This window comes from Bombus flavifrons, chromosome 8 (assembly GCF_040668555.2).
Source record: "Bombus flavifrons isolate JBK064 chromosome 8, iyBomFlav1_principal, whole genome shotgun sequence".
Lineage (NCBI taxonomy): Eukaryota > Metazoa > Arthropoda > Insecta > Hymenoptera > Apidae > Bombus > Bombus flavifrons.
In genome coordinates this window covers 3272736-3285435 of record NC_138449.1, presented here as the reverse complement: position 1 = coordinate 3285435, position 12700 = coordinate 3272736, and positions in this window count along the sequence as shown.

Sequence of the window (12700 nt, the reverse complement as noted above, 5' to 3'; positions counted from 1 at the left end):
ACGTTGAATCTAATTATTGGCCTTGAGAATTAAAAAAGACTAAAATTGTATCGTGTTCGACTGGAACCAGTGTGAACACAGTGCAAAAACTGTGATAAGCGCTGTATAAAGCAGCAAATGTGGAGTAGAACGCGTATCGAATTGTCCATGTATCCCGAAAAATAGAGGATCTACGTTGAATCTAATTATTGGCCTTGAGAATTAAAAAAGACTAAAATTGTATCGTGTTCGACTGGAACCAGTGTGAACACAGTGCAAAAACTGTGATAAGCGCTGTATAAAGCAGCAAATGTGGAGTAGAACGCGTATCGAATTGTCCATGTATCCCGAAAAATAGAGGATCTACGTTGAATCTAATTATTGGCCTTGAGAATTAAAAAAGACTAAAATTGTATCGTGTTCGACTGGAACCAGTGTGAACACAGTGCAAAAACTGTGATAAGCGCTGTATAAAGCAGCAAATGTGGAGTAGAACGCGTATCGAATTGTCCATGTATCCCGAAAAATAGAGGATCTACGTTGAATCTAATTATTGGCCTTGAGAATTAAAAAAGACTAAAATTGTATCGTGTTCGACTGGAACCAGTGTGAACACAGTGCAAAAACTGTGATAAGCGCTGTATAAAGCAGCAAATGTGGAGTAGAACGCGTATCGAATTGTCCATGTATCCCGAAAAATAGAGGATCTACGTTGAATCTAATTATTGGCCTTGAGAATTAAAAAAGACTAAAATTGTATCGTGTTCGACTGGAACCAGTGTGAACACAGTGCAAAAACTGTGATAAGCGCTGTATAAAGCAGCAAATGTGGAGTAGAACGCGTATCGAATTGTCCATGTATCCCGAAAAATAGAGGATCTACGTTGAATCTAATTATTGGCCTTGAGAATTAAAAAAGACTAAAATTGTATCGTGTTCGACTGGAACCAGTGTGAACACAGTGCAAAAACTGTGATAAGCGCTGTATAAAGCAGCAAATGTGGAGTAGAACGCGTATCGAATTGTCCATGTATCCCGAAAAATAGAGGATCTACGTTGAATCTAATTATTGGCCTTGAGAATTAAAAAAGACTAAAATTGTATCGTGTTCGACTGGAACCAGTGTGAACACAGTGCAAAAACTGTGATAAGCGCTGTATAAAGCAGCAAATGTGGAGTAGAACGCGTATCGAATTGTCCATGTATCCCGAAAAATAGAGGATCTACGTTGAATCTAATTATTGGCCTTGAGAATTAAAAAAGACTAAAATTGTATCGTGTTCGACTGGAACCAGTGTGAACACAGTGCAAAAACTGTGATAAGCGCTGTATAAAGCAGCAAATGTGGAGTAGAACGCGTATCGAATTGTCCATGTATCCCGAAAAATAGAGGATCTACGTTGAATCTAATTATTGGCCTTGAGAATTAAAAAAGACTAAAATTGTATCGTGTTCGACTGGAACCAGTGTGAACACAGTGCAAAAACTGTGATAAGCGCTGTATAAAGCAGCAAATGTGGAGTAGAACGCGTATCGAATTGTCCATGTATCCCGAAAAATAGAGGATCTACGTTGAATCTAATTATTGGCCTTGAGAATTAAAAAAGACTAAAATTGTATCGTGTTCGACTGGAACCAGTGTGAACACAGTGCAAAAACTGTGATAAGCGCTGTATAAAGCAGCAAATGTGGAGTAGAACGCGTATCGAATTGTCCATGTATCCCGAAAAATAGAGGATCTACGTTGAATCTAATTATTGGCCTTGAGAATTAAAAAAGACTAAAATTGTATCGTGTTCGACTGGAACCAGTGTGAACACAGTGCAAAAACTGTGATAAGCGCTGTATAAAGCAGCAAATGTGGAGTAGAACGCGTATCGAATTGTCCATGTATCCCGAAAAATAGAGGATCTACGTTGAATCTAATTATTGGCCTTGAGAATTAAAAAAGACTAAAATTGTATCGTGTTCGACTGGAACCAGTGTGAACACAGTGCAAAAACTGTGATAAGCGCTGTATAAAGCAGCAAATGTGGAGTAGAACGCGTATCGAATTGTCCATGTATCCCGAAAAATAGAGGATCTACGTTGAATCTAATTATTGGCCTTGAGAATTAAAAAAGACTAAAATTGTATCGTGTTCGACTGGAACCAGTGTGAACACAGTGCAAAAACTGTGATAAGCGCTGTATAAAGCAGCAAATGTGGAGTAGAACGCGTATCGAATTGTCCATGTATCCCGAAAAATAGAGGATCTACGTTGAATCTAATTATTGGCCTTGAGAATTAAAAAAGACTAAAATTGTATCGTGTTCGACTGGAACCAGTGTGAACACAGTGCAAAAACTGTGATAAGCGCTGTATAAAGCAGCAAATGTGGAGTAGAACGCGTATCGAATTGTCCATGTATCCCGAAAAATAGAGGATCTACGTTGAATCTAATTATTGGCCTTGAGAATTAAAAAAGACTAAAATTGTATCGTGTTCGACTGGAACCAGTGTGAACACAGTGCAAAAACTGTGATAAGCGCTGTATAAAGCAGCAAATGTGGAGTAGAACGCGTATCGAATTGTCCATGTATCCCGAAAAATAGAGGATCTACGTTGAATCTAATTATTGGCCTTGAGAATTAAAAAAGACTAAAATTGTATCGTGTTCGACTGGAACCAGTGTGAACACAGTGCAAAAACTGTGATAAGCGCTGTATAAAGCAGCAAATGTGGAGTAGAACGCGTATCGAATTGTCCATGTATCCCGAAAAATAGAGGATCTACGTTGAATCTAATTATTGGCCTTGAGAATTAAAAAAGACTAAAATTGTATCGTGTTCGACTGGAACCAGTGTGAACACAGTGCAAAAACTGTGATAAGCGCTGTATAAAGCAGCAAATGTGGAGTAGAACGCGTATCGAATTGTCCATGTATCCCGAAAAATAGAGGATCTACGTTGAATCTAATTATTGGCCTTGAGAATTAAAAAAGACTAAAATTGTATCGTGTTCGACTGGAACCAGTGTGAACACAGTGCAAAAACTGTGATAAGCGCTGTATAAAGCAGCAAATGTGGAGTAGAACGCGTATCGAATTGTCCATGTATCCCGAAAAATAGAGGATCTACGTTGAATCTAATTATTGGCCTTGAGAATTAAAAAAGACTAAAATTGTATCGTGTTCGACTGGAACCAGTGTGAACACAGTGCAAAAACTGTGATAAGCGCTGTATAAAGCAGCAAATGTGGAGTAGAACGCGTATCGAATTGTCCATGTATCCCGAAAAATAGAGGATCTACGTTGAATCTAATTATTGGCCTTGAGAATTAAAAAAGACTAAAATTGTATCGTGTTCGACTGGAACCAGTGTGAACACAGTGCAAAAACTGTGATAAGCGCTGTATAAAGCAGCAAATGTGGAGTAGAACGCGTATCGAATTGTCCATGTATCCCGAAAAATAGAGGATCTACGTTGAATCTAATTATTGGCCTTGAGAATTAAAAAAGACTAAAATTGTATCGTGTTCGACTGGAACCAGTGTGAACACAGTGCAAAAACTGTGATAAGCGCTGTATAAAGCAGCAAATGTGGAGTAGAACGCGTATCGAATTGTCCATGTATCCCGAAAAATAGAGGATCTACGTTGAATCTAATTATTGGCCTTGAGAATTAAAAAAGACTAAAATTGTATCGTGTTCGACTGGAACCAGTGTGAACACAGTGCAAAAACTGTGATAAGCGCTGTATAAAGCAGCAAATGTGGAGTAGAACGCGTATCGAATTGTCCATGTATCCCGAAAAATAGAGGATCTACGTTGAATCTAATTATTGGCCTTGAGAATTAAAAAAGACTAAAATTGTATCGTGTTCGACTGGAACCAGTGTGAACACAGTGCAAAAACTGTGATAAGCGCTGTATAAAGCAGCAAATGTGGAGTAGAACGCGTATCGAATTGTCCATGTATCCCGAAAAATAGAGGATCTACGTTGAATCTAATTATTGGCCTTGAGAATTAAAAAAGACTAAAATTGTATCGTGTTCGACTGGAACCAGTGTGAACACAGTGCAAAAACTGTGATAAGCGCTGTATAAAGCAGCAAATGTGGAGTAGAACGCGTATCGAATCGTCCATGTATCCCGAAAAACAGCGGAGATACGTTGAATTGAATTATTGGCCTTGAGAATTAAAAAAGACTAAAATTGTATCGGATTCGACTGGGACCAGTGTGAACACAGTGCAAACATTCTGATATGCGCTGTATAAAGCAGCAAATGTGGAGTAGAACGCGTATCGAATTGTCCATGTATCCGAAAAAACAGCGGAGATACGTTGAATTGAATTATTGGCCTTGAGAATTAAAAAAGACTAAAATTGTATCGATTTGACTCGGACCAGTGTGAACACAGTGCAAAAACTGTGATAAGCGCTGTATAAAGCAGCAAATGTGGAGTAGAACGCGTATCGAATTGTCCATGTATCCCGAAAATAGAGGATCTACGTTGAATCTAATTATTGGCCTTGAGAATTAAAAAAGACTAAAATTGTATCGTGTTCGACTGGAACCAGTGTGAACACAGTGCAAAAACTGTGATAAGCGCTGTATAAAGCAGCAAATGTGGAGTAGAACGCGTATCGAATTGTCCATGTATCCCGAAAAATAGAGGATCTACGTTGAATCTAATTATTGGCCTTGAGAATTAAAAAAGACTAAAATTGTATCGTGTTCGACTGGAACCAGTGTGAACACAGTGCAAAAACTGTGATAAGCGCTGTATAAAGCAGCAAATGTGGAGTAGAACGCGTATCGAATTGTCCATGTATCCCGAAAAATAGAGGATCTACGTTGAATCTAATTATTGGCCTTGAGAATTAAAAAAGACTAAAATTGTATCGTGTTCGACTGGAACCAGTGTGAACACAGTGCAAAAGCTGTGATAAGCGCTGTATAAAGCAGCAAATGTGGAGTAGAACGCGTATCGAATTGTCCATGTATCCCGAAAAATAGAGGATCTACGTTGAATCTAATTATTGGCCTTGAGAATTAAAAAAGACTAAAATTGTATCGTGTTCGACTGGAACCAGTGTGAACACAGTGCAAAAACTGTGATAAGCGCTGTATAAAGCAGCAAATGTGGAGTAGAACGCGTATCGAATTGTCCATGTATCCCGAAAAATAGAGGATCTACGTTGAATTGAATTATTGGCCTTGAGAATTAAAAAAGACTAAAATTGTATCGGATTCGACTGGGACCAGTGTGAACACAGTGCAAACATTCTGATATGCGCTGTATAAAGCAGCAAATGTGGAGTAGAACGCGTATCGAATTGTCCATGTATCCCGAAAAACAGCGGAGATACGTTGAATTGAATTATTGGCCTTGAGAATTAAAAAAGACTAAAATTGTATCGGATTTGACTCGGACCAGTGTGAACACAGTGCAAAAACTGTGATAAGCGCTGTATAAAGCAGCAAATGTGGAGTAGAACGCGTATCGAATTGTCCATGTATCCCGAAAAATAGAGGATCTACGTTGAATCTAATTATTGGCCTTGAGAATTAAAAAAGACTAAAATTGTATCGTGTTCGACTGGAACCAGTGTGAACACAGTGCAAAAACTGTGATAAGCGCTGTATAAAGCAGCAAATGTGGAGTAGAACGCGTATCGAATTGTCCATGTATCCCGAAAAATAGAGGATCTACGTTGAATCTAATTATTGGCCTTGAGAATTAAAAAAGACTAAAATTGTATCGTGTTCGACTGGAACCAGTGTGAACACAGTGCAAAAACTGTGATAAGCGCTGTATAAAGCAGCAAATGTGGAGTAGAACGCGTATCGAATTGTCCATGTATCCCGAAAAATAGAGGATCTACGTTGAATCTTATTATTGGCCTTGAGAATTAAAAAGACTAAAATTGTATCGTGTTCGACTGGAACCAGTGTGAACACAGTGCAAAAACTGTGATAAGCGCTGTATAAAGCAGCAAATGTGGAGTAGAACGCGTATCGAATTGTCCATGTATCCCGAAAAATAGAGGATCTACGTTGAATCTAATTATTGGCCTTGAGAATTAAAAAAGACTAAAATTGTATCGTGTTCGACTGGAACCAGTGTGAACACAGTGCAAAAACTGTGATAAGCGCTGTATAAAGCAGCAAATGTGGAGTAGAACGCGTATCGAATTGTCCATGTATCCCGAAAAATAGAGGATCTACGTTGAATCTAATTATTGGCCTTGAGAATTAAAAAAGACTAAAATTGTATCGTGTTCGACTGGAACCAGTGTGAACACAGTGCAAAAACTGTGATAAGCGCTGTATAAAGCAGCAAATGTGGAGTAGAACGCGTATCGAATTGTCCATGTATCCCGAAAAATAGAGGATCTACGTTGAATCTAATTATTGGCCTTGAGAATTAAAAAAGACTAAATTGTATCGTGTTCGACTGGAACCAGTGTGAACACAGTGCAAAAACTGTGATAAGCGCTGTATAAAGCAGCAAATGTGGAGTAGAACGCGTATCGAATTGTCCATGTATCCCGAAAAATAGAGGATCTACGTTGAATCTAATTATTGGCCTTGAGAATTAAAAAGACTAAAATTGTATCGTGTTCGACTGGAACCAGTGTGAACACAGTGCAAAAACTGTGATAAGCGCTGTATAAAGCAGCAAATGTGGAGTAGAACGCGTATCGAATTGTCCATGTATCCCGAAAAATAGAGGATCTACGTTGAATCTAATTATTGGCCTTGAGAATTAAAAAAGACTAAAATTGTATCGTGTTCGACTGGAACCAGTGTGAACACAGTGCAAAAACTGTGATAAGCGCTGTATAAAGCAGCAAATGTGGAGTAGAACGCGTATCGAATTGTCCATGTATCCCGAAAAATAGAGGATCTACGTTGAATCTAATTATTGGCCTTGAGAATTAAAAAAAGACTAAAATTGTATCGTGTTCGACTGGAACCAGTGTGAACACAGTGCAAAAACTGTGATAAGCGCTGTATAAAGCAGCAAATGTGGAGTAGAACGCGTATCGAATTGTCCATGTATCCCGAAAAATAGAGGATCTACGTTGAATCTAATTATTGGCCTTGAGAATTAAAAAAGACTAAAATTGTATCGTGTTCGACTGGAACCAGTGTGAACACAGTGCAAAAACTGTGATAAGCGCTGTATAAAGCAGCAAATGTGGAGTAGAACGCGTATCGAATTGTCCATGTATCCCGAAAAATAGAGGATCTACGTTGAATCTAATTATTGGCCTTGAGAATTAAAAAAGACTAAAATTGTATCGTGTTCGACTGGAACCAGTGTGAACACAGTGCAAAAACTGTGATAAGCGCTGTATGAAGCAGCAAATGTGGAGTAGAACGCGTATCGAATTGTCCATGTATCCCGAAAAATAGAGGATCTACGTTGAATCTAATTATTGGCCTTGAGAATTAAAAAAGACTAAAATTGTATCGTGTTCGACTGGAACCAGTGTGAACACAGTGCAAAAACTGTGATAAGCGCTGTATAAAGCAGCAAATGTGGAGTAGAACGCGTATCGAATTGTCCATGTATCCCGAAAAATAGAGGATCTACGTTGAATCTAATTATTGGCCTTGAGAATTAAAAAAGACTAAAATTGTATCGTGTTCGACTGGAACCAGTGTGAACACAGTGCAAAAACTGTGATAAGCGCTGTATAAAGCAGCAAATGTGGAGTAGAACGCGTATCGAATTGTCCATGTATCCCGAAAAATAGAGGATCTACGTTGAATCTAATTATTGGCCTTGAGAATTAAAAAAGACTAAAATTGTATCGTGTTCGACTGGAACCAGTGTGAACACAGTGCAAAAACTGTGATAAGCGCTGTATAAAGCAGCAAATGTGGAGTAGAACGCGTATCGAATTGTCCATGTATCCCGAAAAATAGAGGATCTACGTTGAATCTTATTATTGGCCTTGAGAATTAAAAAAGACTAAAATTGTATCGTGTTCGACTGGAACCAGTGTGAACACAGTGCAAAAACTGTGATAAGCGCTGTATAAAGCAGCAAATGTGGAGTAGAACGCGTATCGAGTTGTCCATGTATCCCGAAAAACAGCGGAGATACGTTGAATTGAAATATTGGCCTTGAGAATTAAAAAGACTAAAATTGTATCGGATTCGACTGGGACCAGTGTGAACACAGTGCAAAGATTCTGATATGCGCTGTATAAAGCAGCAAATGTGGATTAGAACGCGTATCGAATTGTTCATGTATCCCGAAAAATAGAGGATCTACGTTGAATTTAATCATTGGCCTTGAGAATTAAAAAAGACTAAAATTGTATTGTGTTCGACTGGGACCAGTGTGAACACAGTGCAAAAACTGTGATAAGCGCTGTATAAAGCAGCAAATGTGGAGTAGAACGCGTATCGAATTGTCCATGTATCCCGAAAAATAGAGGATCTACGTTGAATTTAATTATTGGCCTTGAGAATTAAAAAAGACTAAAATTGTATCGTGTTCGACTGGGACCAGTTTGAACACAGTGCAAAAACTGTGATAAGCGCTGTATAAAGCAGCAAATGTGGAGTAGAACGCGTATCGAATTGTCCATGTATCCCGAAAAATAGAGGATCTACGTTGAATTTAATTATTGGCCTTGAGAATTAAAAAAGACTAAAATTGTATCGGATTCGACTGGGACCAGTGTGAACACAGTGCAAAAACTCTGATAAGCGCTGTATAAAGCAGCAAATGTGGAGTAGAACGCGTATCGAATTGTCCATGTATCCCGAAAAATAGAGGATCTATGTTGAATTTAATTATTGGCCTTGAGAATTAAAAAAGACTAAAATTGTATCGGATTCGACTGGGACCAGTGTGAACACAGTGCAAAAACTGTGATAAGCGCTGTATAAAGCAGCAAATGTGGAGTAGAACGCGTATCGAATTGTCCATGTATCCCGAAAAATAGAGGATCTACGTTGAATTGAATTATTGGCCTTGAGAATTAAAAAAGACTAAAATTGTATCGGATTTGACTCGGACCAGTGTGAACACAGTGCAAAAACTGTGATAAGCGCTGTATAAAGCAGCAAATGTGGAGTAGAACGCGTATCGAATTGTCCATGTATCCCGAAAAATAGAGGATCTACGTTGAATCTAATTATTGGCCTTGAGAATTAAAAAAGACTAAAATTGTATCGTGTTCGACTGGAACCAGTGTGAACACAGTGCAAAAACTGTGATAAGCGCTGTATAAAGCAGCAAATGTGGAGTAGAACGCGTATCGAATTGTCCATGTATCCCGAAAAATAGAGGATCTACGTTGAATCTAATTATTGGCCTTGAGAATTAAAAAAGACTAAAATTGTATCGTGTTCGACTGGAACCAGTGTGAACACAGTGCAAAAACTGTGATAAGCGCTGTATAAAGCAGCAAATGTGGAGTAGAACGCGTATCGAATTGTCCATGTATCCCGAAAAATAGAGAATCTACGTTGAATCTAATTATTGGCCTTGAGAATTAAAAAAGACTAAAATTGTATCGTGTTCGACTGGAACCAGTGTGAACACAGTGCAAAAACTGTGATAAGCGCTGTATAAAGCAGCAAATGTGGAGTAGAACGCGTATCGAATTGTCCATGTATCCCGAAAAATAGAGGATCTACGTTGAATCTAATTATTGGCCTTGAGAATTAAAAAAGACTAAAATTGTATCGTGTTCGACTGGAACCAGTGTGAACACAGTGCAAAAACTGTGATAAGCGCTGTATAAAGCAGCAAATGTGGAGTAGAACGCGTATCGAATTGTCCATGTATCCCGAAAAATAGAGGATCTACGTTGAATCTAATTATTGGCCTTGAGAATTAAAAAAGACTAAAATTGTATCGTGTTCGACTGGAACCAGTGTGAACACAGCGCAAACATTATGATATGCGCTGTATAAAGCAGCAAATGTGGAGTAGAACGCGTATCGAATTGTCCATGTATCCCGAAAAATAGAGGATCTACGTTGAATTTAATTATTGGCCTTGAGAATTAAAAAAGACTAAAATTGTATCGGATTCGACTGGGACCAGTGTGAACACAGTGCAAACATTCTGATATGCGCTGTATAAAGCAGCAAATGTGGAGTAGAACGCGTATTGAATTGTCCATGTATCCCGAAAAACAGCGGAGACACGTTGATTTGAATTATTGGCCTTGAGAATTAAAAAAGACTAAAACTGTATCGTGTTCGACTGGAACCAGTGTGAACACAGCGCAAACATTATGATATGCGCTGTATAAAGCAGCAAATGTGGAGTAGAACGCGTATCGAATTGTCCATGTATCCCGAAAAATAGAGGATCTACGTTGAATCTAATTATTGGCCTTGAGAATTATAAAAGACTAAAATTGTATCGTGTTCGACTGGAACCAGTGTGAACACAGTGCAAAAACTGTGATAAGCGCTGTATAAAGCAGCAAATGTGGAGTAGAACGCGTATCGAATTGTCCATGTATCCCGAAAAACAGCTGAGATACGTTGAATTGAATTAATGGCCTTGAGATTAAAAAAAAACTAAAATTGTTTCGCATTCGACTGGGACCAGTGTGAACACAGTGCAAACATTATCATATGTCCTGTATAAAGCAGCAAATGTGGTGTAGAACGCGTATCGAATTGTCCATGGAACCCGAAGAGCAACGGAGTTACGATGAATTGAATTATTGGCCTTGAGAATTACAAAAAACTACAATTGTATCGGATTCGACTTCGACCAGTGGGAACACAGCGCAAACATTCTCATGTGCGCTGTATAAAGCAGCAAATGTGGTGTAGAACGCGAATCGAATTGTCCATGTATCCCGAAAAACAGCGGAGATACGTTGAATTGAATTAATGGCCTTGAGAATTAAAAAAGACTAAAATTGTATCGGATTTGACTCGGACCAGTGTGAACACAGTGCAAAAACTGTGATAAGCGCTGTATAAAGCAGCAAATGTGGAGTAGAACACGTATCGAATTGTCCATGTATCCCGAAAAACAGCAGAGATACGTTGAATTGAATTATTGGCCTTGAGAATGAAAAAAGACTAAAATTGTATCGGATTCGACTGGGACCAGTGTGAACACAGTGCAAACATTCTGATATGCGCTGTATAAAGCAGCAAATGTGGAGTAGAACGCGTATCGAATTGTCCATGTATCCCGAAAAATAGAGGATCTACGTCGAATTTAATTATTGGCCTTGAGAATTAAAAAAGACTAAAATTGAATCGTGTTCGACTGGAACCAGTGTGAACACAGCGCAAACATTATGATATGCGCTGTATAAAGCAGCAAATGTGGAGTAGAACGCGTATCGAATTGTCCATGTATACCGAAAAACAGCGGAGATACGTTGAATTGAATTATTGGCCTTGAGAGTTAAAAAAGACTAAAATTGTATCGGATTCGACTGGGACCAGCGTGAACACAGTGCAAAAACTGTGATAAGCGCTGTATAAAGCAGCAAATGTGGAGTAGAACGCGTATCGAATTGTCGATGTATCCCGAAAAATAGAGGATCTACGTTGAATTTAATTATTCTCCTTGAGAATTAAAAAAGGCTAAAATTGTATCGGTTTCGACTGGCACCAGTGTGAACACAGTGCAGACATTCTGATATGAGCTGTATAAAGCAGCAAATGTGGAGTAGAACGCGTATCGAATTGTCCATGTATCCCGAAAAACAGCGGAGATACGTTGAATTGAATTATTGGCCTTGAGAATTAAAAAAGACTAAAATTGTATCGGATTCGACTCGGACCAGTGTGAACACAGTGCAAACATTCTGATATGCGCTGTATGAAGCAGCAAATGTGGAGTAGAACGCGTATCGAATTGTCCATGTATCCCGAAAAATAGAGGATCTATGTTGAATTTAATTATTGGCCTTGAGAATTAAAAAAGACTAAAATTGTATCGTGTTCGTCTGGGACCAGTGTGAACACAGTGCAAAAACTGTGACAAGCGATGTATAAAGCAGCAAATGTGGAGTAGATCGTGTATCGAATTGTCCATGTATCCCGAAAAATAGAGGATCTACGTTGAATTTAATTATTGGCCTTGAGACTTAAAAAAGACTAAAATTGTAGCGGATTCGACTGGGACCAGTGTGAACACAGTGCAAAAACTCTGATAAGCGCTGTATAAAGCAACAAATGTGGAGTAGTACGCGTATCGAATTGTCCATGTATCCCGAAAAACAGCGGAGATACGTTGAATTGAATTATTGGCCTTGAGAATTAAAAAAGACTAAAATTGTATCGGATACGACTGGGACCAGTGTGAACGCAGTGCAAAAACTCTGATAATCGCTGTATAAAGCAGCAAATGTGGAGTAGAACGCGCATCGAATTGTCCATGTATCCCGAAAAATAGAGGATCTACGTTGAATTTAATTATTGGCCTTGAGAATTAAAAAAGACTAAAATTGTAGCGGATTCGACTGGGACCAGTGTGAACACAGTGCAAAAACTCTGATAAGCGCTGTATAAAGCAACAAATGTGGAGTAGTACGCGTATCGAATTGTCCATGTATCCCGAAAAACAGCGGAGATACGTTGAATTGAATTATTGGCCTTGAGAATTAAAAAAGACTAAAATTGTATCGTGTTCGACTGGGACCAGTGTGAACAAAGTGCAAAAACTGTGATAAGCGCTGTATAAAGCAGCAAATGTGGAGTAGAACGCGTATCGAATTGTCCAT